Here is a 20,768-nt window from a genome sequence, read left to right on the forward strand (position 1 = left end):
AATCCAAGCAGTATTTGCTCCTGATTTTGTGTCCCACATTGCCTTCAGTGTGTTGAGAGCAGAGAGATCATTTCCATAGAGAGGAGGCTTTGCATTGTCAGCTGATCCTCCAGTGAACTGAGAAGGTTTATAGTCCTGTGAGTTCAACACTGCAGGACTCAGATCTGTCACTCAACACAGCAGAAACCACAACCACCATGACTCTCATCACCATCCTCATCTGGACGCTGGCCTGCTGCTGTTTTACAGGTTCATTTACTCAGCAAAATATCAAACACAGTGTGCTGCCTTTTCTGTCATTTATTTCTGCTGAAAAATGAATGTTGTGTTTTTGTCTGCAGGATCCAGCAGTCAGGTGACTGTGACTCAGCCTCCAGTAGTGACATTTACTCCAGGATCCACTGTCACTCTGACCTGTAAAACCAACCCAGCTGTTTACAGAGATAGTGATGGAGATCATATCTTCTGGTATCAACAGAAATCTGGAGAGGCTCCTAAGCTCCTAATAAAATATGTGAAAACACGTCTATCAGGAACACCAGCTCGGTTTAGTGGCAGTGGAACCGGGACTGACTTCACTTTGACCATCAGTGGAGCTCAGGCTGAAGATGCAGCAGTTTATTACTGTCAGAGTACCTTCTTATTAAACAATGATGCACTGTGCACACAGTGATTTGCAGTCGTACAAAAACCTCCCTCAGTCAGACTGCATAGACACTGAGCTGTTACAGCAGGAACCGACTGCAGCTGCTGAAGGGGAAGAGACTCTGACACAGACCACTGAACACAGAGCTGAGTCTGACCAGTAACCTCACCAAGCACAACCATTATATTCTCTAAATATATAGGCACATTTCATAATTCAGAACTGTTTAGCTCATTTTGGTGTTAAAGACTTCAAAACATTTTCTTAGACCACATTTTAACTTCTCAGTCCTTATCAGCAGAGGAGCTCTTAAAATGTCACCTGGTCACATGACTGCATGACCATGAGAATAACACAAAATGAATTCTGTTTTATAGTTGAATTTACCTCTAACAGAGTTTTTTGTTTCATTCCCAGTTGAAAAGGGTAGTGAAACTATGATTTGCATGATCATTTACATCCCAAGATGTTCATTTTCCACAGAGAGGAGATGCTGGGTTTCAATAGAAACTATAAAACCATTTAATTTCTGAGTGCTGTCCATAAAGGTAATGACTGATACAGTTCATCATGTTATTTATCAGAGCAAGCTTTATTAGCAAAACATCAATCATCAACATGACAGTTATCAAGCACACTCACATCTAGCAGCTTAGCTACACACACTACTCTCCAAGCTGTTGTTGTCCAACACTATATAGCAGTGTGGTTCTCTATTCCACAAAGCTTTAACTGACTCTAACATTAAAATCTCTATTGATGAGAGTAGCAGGTGTGTTGTTCCTGCTCCTGTCCTGGTCTTCCTCCAGACCCCCTAGCCCTCACACCGGCTCCTGTGGAGGGACTGGATCTGGGTGTGGTCATGATGGAGCACCCTGCAGGAGTACAGCTCTCCTTTCATCCAGCGGTCCTGGCTCAGGGTCAGGGTGCTGCTGCTGCTGTAGCGTCCGCTCTTCTCCTCCTCTGAGCTGGTCAGGACCCCCTCTGTCACCTCTGTACCGTCCACCTCCCAGCTCACCACGGCTCCCTGAGGAGAGTAGCCGGTCAGCAGGCAGGCCAGCGTGGCCGAGCCCCCAGAGAGCTGCTCAGAGGAGGGGGGAAGCAGAGAGACTGAGGGCCTGACCATGGGGCCGGCTGGAGGGAGAGCAGAGAGACACAAGGAGGAGATTCACTGCTGCTGTACAACACACAGCTGGACAGGTGGCAGTTATGCTGAATGACAGAGTTTAACACTGCAGTATGTTGGCTGTGTGCAGGTACACAGGCAGGGGAAGGTTAGTTTAACACTGTAATCCATCACAGAATATTGATTATCAAAGATACAGAACTGATTGAAGAACTGAACTGATATACATTACTCACCTGACTGATTGACTTGACTTTGAACTGGCTGAAACAACAAAGTACAGCACTACAGTAAATATTTTATAAATTGAACACCTTGTTTGGAAAGTTGGGAAAATAATATATTGATGATTTTAGGTTGAACTGGAGACAGTTGTAAAAGTGAGATTTAGGGCTAAATTACAAAATTTGAAACTACAGTATCTTCCCTGTGTGCATGGCACACCAGGTTGGGGAAGTTAATTTCAAAATGTAATCCTTTACAGATTAAAAATGATCTAGATTAAATTGTTATCAGTGACACAATCCATTGGATGACTGAAATACAGTAACATAATCTCATGATTATTAACCACTTTAATCCAAGTGTGGTAAATCATAATTTCCATGTATTTCTGACAAATGTATTTTTGTATTCCAGTAAGAGTAGAGATCCTATAAATCCAAGCAATATTTGCTCCTGATTTTGTGTCTCACATTGCCTTCAGTGTGTTGAGAGCAGAGAGATCATTTCCATAGAGAGGAGGCTTTGCATTGTCAGCTGATCCTCCAGTGAACTGAGAAGGTTTATAGTCCTGTGAGTTCAACACTGCAGGACTCAGATCTGTCACTCAACACAGCAGAAACCACAACCACCATGACTCTCATCACCATCCTCATCTGGACGCTGGCCTGCTGCTGTTTTACAGGTTCATTTACTCAGCAAAATATCAAACACAGTGTGCTGCCTTTTCTGTCATTTATTTCTGCTGATAAATGAATGTTGTGTTTTTGTCTGCAGGATCCAGCAGTCAGGTGACTGTGACTCAGCCTCCAGTAGTGACATTTACTCCAGGATCCACTGTCACTATGACCTGTAAAACCAACACAGCTGTTTATAATAATAATTATATGCACTGGTATCAACAGAAATCTGGAGAGGTTCCTAAGCTCCTAATAAAACTTGTGAATCAACTTGTATCAGGAACACCAGCTCGGTTTAGTGGCAGTGGAACCGGGACTGACTTCACTTTGACCATCAGTGGAGCTCAGGCTGAAGATGCAGCAGTTTATTACTGTCAGAGTTACCACTACATTAACAGTGCTGATCTGTTCACACAGTGATTTGCAGTCGTACAAAAACCTCCCTCAGTCAGACTGCATAGACACTGAGCTGTTACAGCAGGAACCGACTGCAGCTGCTGAAGGGGAAGAGACTCTGACACAGACCACTGAACACAGAGCTGAGTCTGACCAGTAACCTCACCAAGCACAACCATTATATTCTCTAAATATATAGGAACATTTCATAATTCAGAACGGCTTAGCACATTTAGCACAGTATAGATTATATAAACACATTTTTGGGTAAGTTAATCATAATCACATAATCCAATAATGAATTTAACTTCTACTATAATCGACACAGCTGTGAAAGTGAGAATTATTCTAAAAGACAAAGTTTAACACTAACATAATCTGATCATTTTTATTTAAAGAGTTTTATTTATATTTAGTTTAAATTATTATTTTGTGTGTAGTATTGAAATCAAAATCACCTTTTCCCTTCCACCAAGATTTTGAGAAATGTAGTTCCTGTTTTTATGAAATATACAATGAATGTAGTCTGAATACTTTATCATTCAGTAACCATCATACTTCGTAAATTTTTTTAAAAACAAATTATTATATTCCCAACACATGAAATCCGTCATGTCCATTAAAAAGAAAGAAAGAAAGATAAAATAGGTAAGTAAGGATGATAATAAAATATAGAGATATTCTTTCATCGTACTCCATTGAACCTCTATACCTATGATTTACCACAGTCCAGCATAGGAATGACCCTCTATGCCTATAAGACTTATCAATCACCGTCTTTGAACAGGAACGAACCTCTATGTACCCTAAAGGTTCATATTTACAGGAGCGACAGCTTTGTAAATATGTCAACAGACAACCGAGTCTTTCTTTACTTACTTGCTCTACACAATGACCACAAACACAAACAAATCATTCTAGCCCTATGGCCACCAACATTGTGAATTCGTCCTTGAGTTGAGCTCAGAGGAGCGTTACAATGTGTGGTGATGCTGTACAGAGATCAGTTTCCCTCTTGGAACAGGAACAAACCTCTATGTACCCGAACGACACCTCTGTAAATATGTCCTCAGACGGCCGAACCTTTCAGTACTTACTTGCTCTAAACCAGTGATTCTCAACCTTTTTCATATCAAGGACCCTAAGTTAGTCCACATTAGGGCCACAGACCCCCTTTTGATGAGATTTTGTCTCTCGGACCCAAATCTGAGAGTATTTTTATTGTTAGATATGATTTTGTCCAGAATTCCATGACTATCTCTAGGTAGAGAGATAACAACTGAAACTATGATTAAAATAATTATTCTTCTACTTTCTCTAATTGTGTTAACTTATTGTCAATGAAATAATGGTGAAGTTTAACAATTCATCAATTTGCTGGGGACCCCCTGGAACCCCCTCAAGGACCCCTGGTGGTCCCCGGACCCCACGTTGAGAACCACTGCTCTAAACCGTCGCCACAACACAAACAACAGCAATTATAACATTAGGCAACACTTTACAATGATCAAGTCTTAAAATGACATGTTCAAAAACATTAGAAAGAAAGATAAAATAGGTAAGTTAGGATAATAATGAAACATAGAAATGAATAAATAAATAATAAAAATAATAACAGCTGTTACACCTACATACAGATGATTTAGTAAAAGGTCACAGAGTAAACAGGAATATATGAAATATATAAAATAGTAATAATGATATAATAATAACAACGACAGCAAAAATAAGAACAATAATAATTAACCATTTATGTGTATGCTGTACAAAAATCAAAGTCTTAAGTTTACTCTTAAATGAGCATAATGTTGGAGCACATCTTCAATCAACAGGCAGGCTATTCCCTTTCTTGGGTGCATAAACACTAAATGCTATTTCACCAGATTTATGACAGGCTCATAACTAATAAGCATGTCTGATATATACTGTGGTGCCAGGCCATTAAGAGCTTTGTAAACCAGGAGTAAAATCTTAAAATCAGTTCTGAAATTCACAGGGAGCCAGTGGAGAAATTTGAGAACTGGAGTAATGTGATCAGATTTTTTAGTCCTGGTTAAAACACGAACAGCTGCATTCTGGATGAGCTGCAGCCTTCCAATGGTTTTCTTAGGAAGGCCAGAAAAAAAGGGCATTAAAATGGTCCAGTCTGCTAATGACAAAGGCATGCACTACTGCTACTAATGTGGCTGTAAAAACTCATCATCGATAATTAGTCCCAGATTTCTGACCTGATCACTGGTCTTCAGGGACTCAGACTCATAAACTGAGTACAGACACGCTGTCCCACAACAAGAATTTCTGTTTTCTCCTTGTTCATTGTAAAAAAAAAAGTGCCATCCAGAGATTTATATCATCCAAACAGTAAAGCAGGGAGACTACAGGACTCGTATCATCAGGGGCCAATGAAATAAAGAGTTGTGTGTCGTCAGCATAACTGTGATAACAGCAGAGAAAAAGTGGACAGGTTCCTAAACTTCTTATATACTCAGCATCAACTCTCAACTCAGGAACTCCATCTAGATTCAGCGGCAGTAGATCTGGTTCTCACTACACTCTAACCATCAGTGGTTTTCAGGATGACGATGTTGGAGATTACTACTGTCTTGGTAATCATGGTAGCCCAGGGTTCACATGGTGATTTTGAGCCGTAGGAAAAACCTCCTTCAGTTTGACTGCATTGAAAACGGCCTGCTGCAGGTGCTGAGGCTTAGGGAAGAGACTGTGATCTGGATAACTGGTCCACTGAACACAGCACTCTGGCCCTGGAACACAAGTGTCATCAAGCAGAACCACAGTGACTCGAGATAATACTGAAACATACTGGAAGACACGTTTCAACAGGAAGTTTTAAACTCACATCCCCAGAGAAACTCAACTCTTAATGAGGAGGTTGGTGAGGTTTTACCCCTCCTAGAATAGAGCAACAGATGGTCAACAGTTTTTAGCAGGACAACAAATCTAATATAATAAAAGCTCAACCTGCAGCAATGACAATGACAGAATTTCTTCCAAGGTGCTATATATCGACAAAAGCAAATCCAATTTTTTCCTCAACATTTCAAATTGACAAACTATTGCACCCTCAAATATGTACTATTCTCTATGCAAATGTCACAAGATAATAAAAAGTTTTACCAACACACAGGACCTGATGTAACCATCCATTGTGCTATTAAACAGTACAAACCTGACTTGGATTTTGCAGTATGTGAGTTGATAAGAGCAGGTATGATATTGAAAAGATGAAGTGGGCATTTCTAATAATAAATATTTTATTAGCAAAAACACAGACATGGACTCATTATAATCAATAGTTTTATTTTTATTACGGTTAAACATTTCTGCAACAATTTTGATAAAACTTTATTTTGGAATGAAACACTTCAAATACAGTTCAGTTTGAAAAATTACCAATTGAAGCAAAATGTAAGGAAGCTCTGCTATAGAAAGTTACAGCACATGAAAAAGCTGAGTCAAGTCATCTTCAACACAGAAGAACATTTCTAGACAGGAAGCGTTGCTGAAGCTCTACTCTGAGCAGCGGTCAGGGTCCAGGGTTTGAGTGACAGGCGTCTGGCCATTCAGACTGGCCTCACAGCTCACTGAGCCCGCCTTCCTCCACTGGTCTGCAGGGAGGGTCAGGGTGCTGCTCCAGCTGTAGTGGCCGTCCCTCCCCAGGACCTCCAGGCTGTCTGACACCCCTGAGGAGCTGCTGCTGCCCCCCACCTTCCAGCCCAGCCTCCAGGCTGAGGGGAAGCCCCCGTTGGCCAGACACACCAGTGTGGCACCGTCCTGCTGCAGCTCCACTCTGGAGGGGGGGAGGAGGGTCAGGGTGGGCCGCACCACACCCACTGGAGGAGAGACAGAGAGAAGAGAGGAGAGGAGAGGAGAGGAGAGGAGAGGAGAGGAGAGGAGAGGAGAGGAGAGACAGAGAGAGGAGAGGAGAGGAGAGGAGAGGAGAGGAGAGGAGAGGAGAGGAGAGGAGAGGAGGAATGTCACAGAGAGGAGAGGGAGGGCATGTTGGAAAGAAATGGCAGAGTTGATTGTTATTTTGACAATTAAAACAATGAAGCTTGTTCTACTCTTGCACTCATAAGTCACTCAGAATTAGAGAATGAGTTAAATGACTAAATTCTAAATGTAATTGAAAAGTTTAGTTAATGATGATCAATAATGACATCTACCGATCTGATTGATAATATCTGACAATTCAACAGTTAAAACAGCTTCTTCTCTGTCTCTTTCACTTCCTTTTCACCAACTAATGAACCATGAAGAAATGTTACAAGCTATACTGAGTTTAAGTATAAAACGATAAATGTATTTTAAAGGCATCCACAGAAATTATTAATTACAACCATTTGTTGGAAACTTTAAAAATAAAAGTGAACTTGTGAAATCAGAATTTTACTGGTAAGAATTGTACTTGTTTTACTTGGTTGACAATGTTCATCAAATAAATACTCCTTGAAAATAAAATGTATTAGAAAATAAATGTTTCCATAGCAGATAACTAACTTTAATTATCTACAAGATTGAAAAGGCATTGATCTCATCAAAATCTCTGTTCAACCTGTGTTCAACCCTCAACTGAAAAATAACAAATAATATGAACAAAGTACAAGCAGTAAATTTTGATCATTCGATTTCTTCCCCAAAATTTTATTTTACCAATATATGTGTCATATAAAGTAGAAATCTCTGGTACTTACAGTCAACGATGAGTTTGGTGCCTACACCAAAAGTGTTCCACAGTGATACAAACTCATTAAGAGGCCGTACAAAAACCTCCTGCACTTGAAACAAGCATCTTTCCAGTAGAAAACTTTGCTTTGCCCTAAAGGTTCTGCTAAATTGGTGAGATCCAGAAAAGTCTTTGATGTTGTTTGAAGATGTTTGATGAAACAAGGTAATTTGGGTAAAATTTTTCTTTTATTTTGTACAAAATTTAAATGACAGAGAAACAAGAGCTTTTCTCCCTCATAACAAATCTATTTTTCATCATATTTTTACATCAATTGTAACGTGTTAAAATATCTTTCATAATATTCATCAATTGCAAGACAGCAATAATCTGCTTTAAAAGATATAATGTATCTATGTAAACCTTAAATCAATCAAGGCAGAGATTAAATAGGTTTATCCTACAAACCACAGTGCAAACCACTTTAATCCAAGTGTGGTAAATCATCATTTCCAAGTATTTCTGACAAATGTATTTTTGTATTCCAATAAGAGTAGAGATCCTGTAAATCCAAGCAGTATTTGCTCCTGATTTTGTGTCTCACATTGCCTTCAGTGTGTTGAGAGCAGAGAGATCATTTCCATAGAGAGGAGGCTTTGCATTGTCAGCTGATCCTCCAGTGAACTGAGAAGGTTTATAGTCCTGTGAGTTCAACACTGCAGGACTCAGATCTGTCACTCAACACAGCAGAAACCACAACCACCATGACTCTCATCACCATCCTCATCTGGACACTGGCCTGCTGCTGTTTTACAGGTTCATTTACTCAGCAACATATCAAACACAGTGTGCTGCCTTTTCTGTCATTTATTTCTGCTGATAAATGAATGTTGTGTTTTTGTCTGCAGGATCCAGCAGTCAGGTGACTGTGACTCAGCCTCCAGTAGTGACATTTACTCCAGGATCCACTGTCACTCTGAGCTGTAAAACCAACCCAGCTGTTTACAGATGGTCTGATGGAGATGAGGGCATGTTCTGGTATCAACAGAAATCTGGAGAGGCTCCTAAGCTTCTAATAAAATTTGTGAAAACACTTTTATCAGGAACACCAGCTCGGTTTAGTGGCAGTGGAACTGGGACTGACTTCACTTTGACCATCAGTGGAGCTCAGGCTGAAGATGCTGCACTTTATTACTGTCAGAGTCGTCACAGTGGTAATGTGTTCACACAGTGATTTTGAGTCGTACAAAAACCTCCCTCAGTCAGACTGCATAGACACTGATCTGTTACAGCAGGAACCGACTGCAGCTGCTGAAGGGGAAGAGACTCTGACACAGACCACTGAACACAGAGCTGAGTCTGACCAGTAACCTCACCAAGCACAACCATTATATTCTCTAATTATATAGGAACATTTCATAATTCAGAACTGTTGAGCTCATTTGAGTGTAAAAGCTCAAAAAATATTTCTCTGTATGCATGATTTTAGCTTCATATTCCTTGAAAAAAGCTCTGAAAAATGTTGCTTGTTGACATCACACATTTCAATCATTATTCTCTGCTCTACATTTTTGCAGTTACTCATATTCACCAGTCCATGATTATGAGAATAACATGAACTGAATTCTGTTTTACTGTCAATTTTACCTCTAAGGGATTTTTACTTTCATTCCCAGTCAAAAAAAGTAGTGAAAATAATATTTGCATGATCATTTACATCCCAATATGTTCATTTTCCACAGAGAGGAGATGCTGGGTATCAACAGAAACTATAAAACCAGTTAATTTCTGAGTGCTGTCCATAAAGGTAATGACTGATACAGTTCATCATGTTATTTATCAGAGCAAGCTTTATTAGCAAAACATCAATCATCAACATGACAGTTATCAAGCACACTCACATCTAGCAGCTTAGCTACACACACTACTCTCCAAGCTGTTGTTGTCCAACACTATATAGCAGTGTGGTTCTCTATTCCACAAAGCTTTAACTGACTCTAACATTAAAATCTCTATTGATGAGAGTAGCAGGTGTGTTGTTCCTGCTCCTGTCCTGGTCTTCCTCCAGCCCCCCTAGCCCTCACACCGGCTCCTGCGGAGGGACTGGATCTGGGTGTGGTCATGATGGAGCACCCTGCAGGAGTACAGCTCTCCTTCCATCCAGCGGTCCTGGCTCAGGGTCAGGGTGCTGCTGCTGCTGTAGCGTCCGCTCTTCTCCTCCTCTGAGCTGGTCAGGACCCCCTCTGTCACCTCTGTACCGTCCACCTCCCAGCTCACCACGGCTCCCTGAGGAGAGTAGCCGGTCAGCAGGCAGGCCAGCGTGGCCGAGCCCCCAGAGAGCTGCTCAGAGGAGGGGGGAAGCAGAGAGACTGAGGGCCTGACCATGGGGCCGGCTGGAGGGAGAGCAGAGAGACACAAGGAGGAGATTCACTGCTGCTGTACAACACACAGCTGGACAGGTGGCAGTTATGCTGAATGACAGAGTTTAACACTGCAGTATGTTGACTGTGTGCAGGTACACAGGCAGGGGAAGGTTAGTTTAACACTGTAATCCATCACAGAAGATTGATTATCAACTAGAGAAGATACAGCTTCAGAAATGAGAATTGACTGAAACAACAAAATACAGCACAAAGTAGCGGGAATGTTTTTGGAAAGCATCATCCATTCCAGATTATTTGTTATCTAGTTAAAATAGTAATCAGTAATGTAACCTACTGAAATATTCAAACTCGACAATGTAAAATTATTACTTTCAGAAACTTTTGGATTACTTCGCTTTCGAGATAAATCAAACATGAAGTTAACAGAATTTACTCCATTTCTCAAACTGTTTTTTCAACAAATTATCATGAAATTATTTACAAAGTCCATATGAATTAACCTATCAATTTTTTCACACTGATTTAACTAAAACTATTATCATAATTGCCAGTGTTATCAACTTATTTTACAAAGATATGCTAAATGTTTGTTATCATAATATTGTAGCAGAAACATCTTCTCTTCTTCAAAAAGAATTATTCAATAAATTACAGAATTTTTAAAATTATGTCTAACTGCTGTGTGTTTTTTCCTGTGACTACCCAATTATATTAGTATTTTTTCTTCCCTTTACATGCAATCTGTTCGACTTCTCCACAGCACTGATGGGAAATACATTAAAAGCCATATTATCTGTTAAAATAAATTACTCCCTGTTGTAAATGTAAATTTCATCTCAAAATTATAAATGAAAGAGGAGGAGGGGAGGAGGAGAGGAGAGGAGAGGAGAGGAGAGGGAGAGGAGAGGAGTAATGTCACAGAGAGGGGAGGGAGGGCATGGTGGAAAGAAATGGCAGAGTTGATTGTAATTTTGACAATTAAAACAATGAAGCTTTTTCTACTGTAACACTCATTGTACGTCACTCAGAAATAGAGAATCAGTTAAATGACTAAAATGTAAATGTAATCGAGTTAATTAGTCAATAATGATTAATAATGAAATCTACCATTCTGCTTTATATTATCTGACAGTTCGTCTCATCTCTTCAATGATTGTCTTGTGTCAAAAATGTAACGGGTGAAAAGTTTATGGGTTAAAACAGTTAAAACAGCTTCTTCTCTGTCTCTTTCATTTCCTTTTCACCAGATGTAAAACTAACGGACCGTGAACAAATGTTACAGGCTATTTTGGATTAAAGTATAAAATTATATGTATTTTAAAGGCATTCACAGAAAACATTAACTGTAATCATCATCTGAATTAAAAAAGAAAATAAAATGAACTTGTGAAATCATAATTTAACAGTTAAGGATTTTAATTGGTTGGCAAATTTAATGAAATAAACATTCCATGAGAAATACAATTGATCAGAAAATAGATTTTTCTAAAGCAGATGTCTAAATTTAATTATCTACTGGATTGAATAAATATTGATCTCATCAAAATTTCTGTTCAAACTGATTGTTCAGCCCTAACCAATAAATGGCAAATAATATGAACAAAGTGCAAACAGTGAAAAATTGATCATTCAATTTCTTCCCCAAAATTTGATTTAAAGTGATATACTATGTGTCATATAAAGTAGAAATCTCTGGTACTTACAGTAAACGATGAGTTTGGTGCCTCCACCAAAAGTGTTCCACAGTGATACAAACTCATTAAGAGGCCGTACAAAAACCTCCTGCACTTGAAACAAGCATCTTTCCAATAGAAAACTCTGCTTTACCATAAAGGTTCTGCTGAATTGGTGAGATCCAGAAAAGTATTTGATGTTGTTTGAAATTGTTTGATGAAACAAGATGATTGATTTCATTTTGCTTACATTTTTTACAAATTTCAAATGACAGAGAAACAAGTTATGCTCTCCTCATAGCAATTCAATTTCTTCATCATATTTTACATGAATTTTAACGTATAAATTTACTACATCTTTCATAATAATCATCCACTACAAGACCATAATAATTCGTTTTAAGAGATATAATGTATCTATATAAACATTTTAAGTCAATCAAGGCAGAGATTAAATAGGTTTATCATACAAACCACAGTGCAAACTACTTTAATCCAAGTGTGTTAAATCATAATTTCCAACTATTTCTGACAAATGTATTTTTGTATTCCAATAAGAGTAGAGATCCTGTAAATCCAAGCAGTATTTGCTCCTGATTTTGTGTCCCACATTGCCTTCAGTGTGTTGAGAGCAGAGAGATCATTTCCATAGAGAGGAGGCTTTGCATTGTCAGCTGATCCTCCAGTGAACTGAGAAGGTTTATAGTCCTGTGAGTTCAACACTGCAGGACTCAGATCTGTCACTCAACACAGCAGAAACCGCAACCACCATGACTCTCATCACCATCCTCATCTGGACACTGGCCTGCTGCTGTTTTACAGGTTCATTTACTCAGAAAAATATCAAACACAGTGTGCTGCCTTTTCTGTCATTTATTTCTGCTGATAAATGAATGTTGTGTTTTTGTCTGCAGGATCCAGCGGTCAGGTGACTGTGACTCAGCCTCCAGTAGTGACATTTACTCCAGGATCCACTGTCACTATGACCTGTAAAACCAACCCAGCTGTTTATAGTAATAATCGTATCTTCTGGTATCAACAGAAATCTGGAGAGGTTCATAAGCTCCTAATAAAATATGTGAATCAACTTGTATCAGGAACACCAGCTCGGTTTAGTGGCAGTGGAACCGGGACTGACTTCACTTTGACCATCAGTGGAGCTCAGGCTGAAGATGCAGCAGTTTATTACTGTCAGAGTCTCCACTACATTAACAGTGTCTATCTGTTCACACAGTGATTTTGAGTCGTACAAAAACCTCCCTCAGTCAGACTGCATAGACACTGAGCTGTTACAGCAGGAACCGACTGCAGCTGCTGAAGGGGAAGAGACTCTGACACAGACCACTGAACACAGAGCTGAGTCTGACCAGTAACCTCACCAAGCACAACCATTATATTCTCTAAATATATAGGAACATTTCATAATTCAGAACGGCTTAGCACATTTAGCACAGTATAGATTATATAAATGGAACACATTGTTGGGAAAGTTGGAAACATAATCCAATAATGAATTTAACTTCTACTATAGTCGCTACAGCGTGAAAGTGAGAATTATGCTAAATGACAAAGTTTAATACTAACATAATCTGATAACGTTTATTTATTTTAAAGAGTTCATTCTCATTCACAGCCTGTTATTTGAACAGTGGTATCATCATCACCTAAAGCCATTGTTAACTTATATCAGCTTGTACTAAATTATTATTTTGTATGTAGTGTTAAAATCAAAATCATCTTTTCCCTTCCTCCAAGATTCTGAGAAATGTAGTTCCTGTTTTTATCAAATGAATGTAATCTGATTACTTTATCATTCAGTAACCATCGTACAGTTTTTTAAAATAAATTATTATATTCCCAACACATGAAATCCATCATGTCTATGACAATAACAGAAAGATAAAATAGGTAAAGATGATAATAAAATATAGAAATATTCTTTCATCGTACTCCATTGAACCTCTATATCTATGATTTACCACATTCCAGCATAGGAATGACCCTCTATGCCTATAAGACTTATCAATCACCGTCTTGGAACATAGGAACGAACCTCTATGTACCCTAAAGGTTCATATTTACAGGAGCGACAGCTTTGTAAATATGTCAACAGACAACCGAGTCTTTCTTTACTTACTTGCTCTACACAATGACCACAAACGGAAACAAATCATTCTAGCCCTATGGCCACCAACATTGTGAATTCGTCCTTGAGTTGAGCTCAGAGGAGCGTTACAATGTGTGGTGATGCTGTACAGAGATCAGTTTCCCTCTTGGAACAGGAACAAACCTCTATGTACCTGAACGACACCTCTGTAAATATGTCCTCAGACGACCGAGCCTTTCAGTACTTACTTGCTGTAAACCAGTGATTCTCAACCTTTTTCATATCAAGGACCCTAAGTTAGTCCACATTAGGGCCACAGACCCCCTTTTGATGAGATTTTGTCTCTCGGACCCAAAATCTGAGAGTATTTTTATTGTTAGATATGATTTTGTCCAGAATTCCATGACTATCTCTAGGTAGAGAGATAACAACTGAAACTATGATTAAAATAATTATTCTTCTACATTCTCTAATTGTGTTAACTTATTGTAAATGAAATAATGGTGAAGTTTAACAATTCATCAATTTGCTGGGGACCCCCTGGAACCCCCTCAAGGACCCCTGGTGGTCCCCGGACCCCACGTTGAGAACCACTGCTCTAAATCGTCGCCACAACACAAACAACAGCAATTATAACATTAGGCAACACTTCACAATGATCAAGTCTTAAAATGACATATTCAAAAACATTAGAAAGAAAGATAAAATAGGAACCTAAGGATAATAATAAAACATAGAAATGAATAAATCAATGATAAAAATAACAACAGCTGTTACACCTACATACAGATGATTTAGTAAAAGGTCACAGAGTAAACACTAGAATATATGAAATATATAAAATAGTAATAATGATATAATAATAACAACAATCACAGCAGAAATATGAACAATAATAATTAACCATTTATGTGTATGCTATACAAAAATAAAAGTCTTAAGTTTACTCTTAAATGAGTATAATGTTGGAGCACATCTTCAATCAACAGGCAGGCTATTCCCTTTCTTAGGTGCATAAACACTAAATGCTTACGACAGGCTCTTATTAGCATGTCTGATATATACTGTGGTGCCAGGCCATTAAGAGCTTTGTAAACCAGGAGTAAAATCTTAAAATCAATTCTGAAATTCACAGGGAGCCAATGGAGAAATTTGAGAACTGGAGTAATGTGATCAGAGTTTTTAGTCCTGGTTAAAACACCAGCAGCTGCATTCTGGATGAGCTGCAGCCTTCCAATGGTTTTCTTAGGAAGGCCAAAAAAAAAGGGCATTAAAATGGTCCAGTCTGCAAATGACAAACGCATGCACAAGTTTTTCAGCATCAGATTTTGATAAGATAAGATAAGATAAGATAACACTTTATTAATCCCCTTGGGGAAATTCAGGTGCCATAGAAAATAGTGCCATAGAAAAGGTTATAGAAAACCTCTATGGAAATACTCCTCAAATAATAGAAGGCTTAGTGATGCTACTAATGTGGCCGTAAAAACTCAGTTCATAATCGATAATAAGTCCCAGATTTCTGACCTGATCACTAGTCCTCAGAGACTCAGACTCATAAACTGAGCACAGACACGCTGTCTCTGAGCCTTTGCACCCACAACAAGAATTTCTGTTTTCTCCTTGTTCATTGTAAAAAAAAATATCTGACATCCAGAGATTTATATCCTCCAAACAGTAAAGCAGGGAGTCTACAGGACTCGTAACGTGAGGGGCCAATGAAATAAAGAGTTATGTGTCGTCAGCATAACTGTGATAACAGCAGAGAAAAAGTGTCAAAAGTTTTTAATTGAGCTATTGAACAGTCCAACAAATCCCAGGAAGGGATGTGCTCTCACTCCACCTCACCTCTCCCTTTTCTGTTTCACAGGAACAGGTGTGTGTTTGCCTACTTACGATGTATTTTGCATGACTTTTATGCATCACTGCTCCCCAGAGTTTAAATGCTTATGTCACAGCAAGTCTGAACTGTTTTCATGCACTCTCACCTAAAACTGCATCAGGATGAAGTTGCCGATCGCTCTGCTTGTCATGTTGGGTTTCCTGAGTCAGGGTGAGAATTTTTGAACATATATCTAACATTGTTCTGATATTTTTATGTGTGGTGCAATTCCTATCCCTCACCTTGCCTTTTACTTCCAATCTACTTTCTATTTCTCTCTTCTCACTATTATAATCTACACTGCTGTTCCATACTGACTCATATTTCACTTCTTATTTCAGAGTCTTCTGCCAACAACTTTCTGACTCAGTCTGACAAATCCAAGTCTGTTAGTCTTGGAGGGACTGTGTCCATTAGCGCCACAGGGAGTTCAGATATTGGTGCTGATCTCAGCTGGTACCTTCAGAAACCTGGACAGGTTACCAAACTTCTTATATACAGAGCATCAACTCTCAACTCAGGAACTCCATCTAGATTCAGTGGCAGTAGATCTGGTTCTCACTACACTCTAACCATCAGTGGTGTTCAGGCTGACGATGTTGGGGATTACTACTGTTTTGGCAATCATGGAGGCGGAGTGTTCACACGGTGATTTTGAGCTGTACAAAAACCTCCTTCAGTTTGACTGCATTGAAAACGGCCTGCTGCAGGTGCTGAGGCTTAGGGAAGAGACTGTGATCTGGATAACTGGTCCACTGAACACAGCACTCTGGCCCTGGAACACAAGTGTCATCAAGCAGAACCACAGTGACTCGAGATAATACTGAAACATACTGGAAGACACTTTTCAACAGGCAGTTTTAAACTTACATCCCCAGAGAAACTCAACTTTTCATGAGGAGGTTGGTGAGGTTTTACCTCTCCTAGAATAGAGCAACAGATGGTCAACAGTTGTTAGCAGCACAACAAATCTAATATAATAAAAGCTCAACCTGCAGCAATGACAATGACAGAATTTCTTCCAAGGTGCTATATATCGACAAAAAGAAATCCAATTTTTTCCTCAACATTTCAAATAGACAAACTATTGCACCCTCAAATATGTACTATTCTCTATGCAAATGTCGGTAGATGGTAAAAAGTGTTACCAACACACAGGACCTGATGTAATCATCGCTTGTGCTATTAAACAGAGTAGAAACTTGACTTGTATTTTGCAGTAAAGTTGGTAAGAGCAGGTAGATCAAGTGGGCATTTCTCATAATAAATATTTTATTAGCAAAAACACAGACATGGACTTGTTATAATCAATTGTTTTATTTTTATTAAGGTAAAACACTTCTGCAACAATTTTGATAAAACTTTATTTTGGAATGAAACACTTCAAATACAGTTCAGTTAGAAAAATTATCAATTGAAGCAAAATGTAAGGAAGCTCTGCTATAGAAAGTTACAGCACATGAAAAAGCTGAGTCAAGTCATCTTCAACACAGAAGAACATTTCTAGACAGGAAGCGTTGCTGAAGCTCTACTCTGAGCAGCGGTCAGGGTCCAGGGTTTGAGTGACAGGCGTCTGGCCATTCAGACTGGCCTCACAGCTCACTGAGCCCGCCTTCCTCCACTGGTCTGCAGGGAGGGTCAGGGTGCTGCTCCAGCTGTAGTGGCCGTCCCTCTCCAGGACCTCCAGGCTGTCTGACACCCCTGAGGAGCTGCTGCTGCCCCCCACCTTCCAGCCCAGCCTCCAGGCTGAGGGGAAGCCCCCGTTGGCCAGACACACCAGTGTGGCACCGTCCTGCTGCAGCTCCACTCTGGAGGGGGGGAGGAGGGTCAGGGTGGGCCGCACCACACCCACACCACACTGATTTTATGAAATGAATCACAATTTAACAGTTAAGGATTTTAGTTGGTTGCCAAATTTAATAGATAAATAAATTTTATAAAAACTCCATGATCAGAAAATTGATGTTTTTATAGCGAATGTCTAACTTGAACAATCTAGAGAATTGAAGAGATATTGACCTCAGCAAGATTTCTGTTCAAACTGATTGTTCAGCCTTATAACCAATAAATAGGAAATAAAGTGCAAACAGTGAAAATTTGATCATTCAATTTCTTCCCCAAAATTTGATTTAAAGTGATATACTATGTGTCATATAAAATAGAAATCTCTGGTACTTACAGTCAACGATGAGTTTGGTGCCTCCACCAAAAGTCCACCATTGATACAAACTCATTAAGAGGCCGTACAAAAACCTCCTGCACTTGAAACAAGCATCTTTCCAATAGAAAACTCTGCTTTTCCATAAAGGTTCTGCTAAATTGGTGAGATCCAGAAAAGTATTTTATGTTGTTTGAAATTGTTTGATGAAACAAGGTAATTTATTACATTTTGCTTTAATTTTTTACAAATTTCAAATGACAGAGAAACAGGTGATGCTCTCCTCTTAACAATTCAATTTCTTCATCATATTTTACATGAATTTTAACGTTTAAATTATCTATATCTTTCATAATAATCTTCTATTACAAGACCATAATAATTAGTTTTAAGAGATAAAATGTATCTATGTAAACCTTTTAAGTCAATCAAGGCAGACATTGAAAATGCTCATTATACAAACCACAGTGCAAACCACTTTAATCCAAGTGTGGTAAATCATAATTTCCAAATATTTCTGACAAATGTATTTTTGTATTCCAATAAGAGTAGAGATCCTGTAAATCCAAGCTGTATTTGCTCCTGATTTTGTGTCCCACATTGCCTTCAGTGTGTTGAGAGCAGAGAGATCATTTCCATAGAGAGGAGGCTTTGCATTGTCAGCTGATCCTCCAGTGAACTGAGAAGGTTTATAGTCCTGTGAGTTCAACACTGCAGGACTCAGATCTGTCACTCAACACAGCAGAAACCACAACCACCATGACTCTCATCACCATCCTCATCTGGACGCTGGCCTGCTGCTGTTTTACAGGTTCATTTACTCAGCAAAATATCAAACACAGTGTGCTGCCTTTTCTGTCATTTATTTCTGCTGATAAATGAATGTTGTGTTTTTGTCTGCAGGATCCAGCGGTCAGGTGACTGTGACTCAGCCTCCAGTAGTGACATTTACTCCAGGATCCACTGTCACTATGACCTGTAAAACCAACCAAGCTGTTTACAGCTGGTCTAATGGAGAGGGTATACACTGGTATCAACAGAAATCTGGAGAGGTTCCTAAGCTCCTAATAAAACTTGTGAATCAACTTGAATCAGGAACACCAGCTCGGTTTAGTGGCAGTGGAACCGGGACTGACTTCACTTTGACCATCAGTGGAGCTCAGGCTGAAGATGCAGCAGTTTATTACTGTCAGAGTGTCCACAGTGGAGTGTTCACACAGTGATTTGCAGTCGTACAAAAACCTCCCTCAGTCAGACTGCATAGACACTGAGCTGTTACAGCAGGAACCGACTGCAGCTGCTGAAGGGGAAGAGACTCTGACACAGACCACTGAACACAGAGCTGAGTCTGACCAGTAACCTCACCAAGCACAACCATTATATTCTCTAAATATATAGGCACATTTCATAATTCAGAACGGCTTAGCACATTTAGCACAGTATAGATTATATAAACACATTTTTGGGTAAGTTAATCATAATCACATAATCCAATAATGAATTTAACTTCTACTATAATCGACACAGCTGTGAAAGTGAGAATTATTCTAAAAGACAAAGTTTAACACTAACATAATCTGATCATTTTTATTTAAAGAGTTTTATTTATATTTAGTTTAAATTATTATTTTGTGTGTAGTATTGAAATCAAAATCACCTTTTCCCTTCCACCAAGATTTTGAGAAATGTAGTTCCTGTTTTTATGAAATATACAATGAATGTAGTCTGATTACTTTATCATTCAGTAACCATCATACTTCGTAAATTTTTTTAAAAACAAATTATTATATTCCCAACACATGAAATCCGTCATGTCCATTAAAAAGAAAGAAAGAAAGATAAAATAGGTAAGTAAGGATGATAATAAAATATAGAGATATTCTTTCATCGTACTCCATTGAACCTCTATACCTATGATTTACCACAGTCCAGCATAGGAATGACCCTCTATGCCTATAAGACTTATCAATCACCGTCTTGGAACATAGGAACGAACCTCTATGTACCCTAAAGGTTCATATTTACAGGAGCGACAGCTTTGTAAATATGTCAACAGACAACCGAGTCTTTCTTTACTTACTTGCTCTACACAATGACCACAAACACAAACAAATCATTCTAGCCCTATGGCCACCAACATTGTGAATTCGTCCTTGAGTTGAGCTCAGAGGAACGTTACAATGTGTGGTGATGCTGTACAGAGATCAGTTTCCCTCTTGGAACAGGAACAAACCTCTATGTACCCGAACGACACCTCTGTAAATATGTCCTCAGACGGCCGAGCCTTTCAGTACTTACTTGCTGTAAACCAGTGATTCTCAACCTTTTTCATATCAAGGACCCTAAGTTAGTCCACATTAGGGCCACAGACCCCCTTTTGATGAGATTTTGTCTCTCGGACCCAAATCTGAGAGTATTTTTATTGTTAGATATGATTTTGTCCAGAATTCCATGACTATCTCTAGGTAGAGAGATAACAACTGAAACTATGATTAAAATAATTATTCTTCTACATTCTCTAATTGTGTTAACTTATTGTAGATGAAATAATGGTGAAGTTTAACAATTCATCAATTTGCTGGGGACCCCCTGGAACCCCCTCAAGGACCCCTGGTGGTCCCCGGACCCCACGTTGAGAACCACTGCTCTAATCCGTCGCCACAACACAAACAACAGCAATTATAACATTAGGCAACACTTTACAATGATCAAGTCTTAAAATAACATATTCAAAAATGTTAGAAAGAAAGATAAAATAGGTAAGTAAGGATAATAATAAAACATAGAAATGAATAAATAAATAATAAAAA

At 38.9% G+C, this 20,768-nt stretch overlaps 5 pseudogenes; 1 reads left to right on the plus strand and 4 right to left on the minus strand.

The window, feature by feature from the left end:
- Nucleotides 1-1,219: 1,219 nt before the first annotated feature.
- LOC139910110 (Ig lambda-1 chain C region pseudogene) lies at nucleotides 1,220-1,882 on the minus strand (annotated as a pseudogene).
- A 4,666-nt stretch (nucleotides 1,883-6,548) lies between these two features.
- LOC144542595 (immunoglobulin lambda constant 6 pseudogene) lies at nucleotides 6,549-6,928 on the minus strand (annotated as a pseudogene).
- Nucleotides 6,929-9,586: 2,658 nt separating this feature from the next.
- Nucleotides 9,587-11,949, minus strand: LOC144542538 (Ig lambda-1 chain C region pseudogene; annotated as a pseudogene).
- A 751-nt stretch (nucleotides 11,950-12,700) lies between these two features.
- Nucleotides 12,701-16,452, plus strand: LOC144542596 (Ig kappa chain V region 3547 pseudogene; annotated as a pseudogene).
- Nucleotides 16,453-17,288: 836 nt separating this feature from the next.
- On the minus strand, nucleotides 17,289-18,034 carry LOC144542597 (immunoglobulin lambda constant 6 pseudogene; annotated as a pseudogene).
- Nucleotides 18,035-20,768: the final 2,734 nt, after the last annotated feature.

The sequence above is a fragment of the Centroberyx gerrardi genome, chromosome 17 (assembly GCF_048128805.1).
Source record: "Centroberyx gerrardi isolate f3 chromosome 17, fCenGer3.hap1.cur.20231027, whole genome shotgun sequence".
NCBI classification, from domain to species: Eukaryota; Metazoa; Chordata; class Actinopteri; order Beryciformes; family Berycidae; genus Centroberyx; species Centroberyx gerrardi.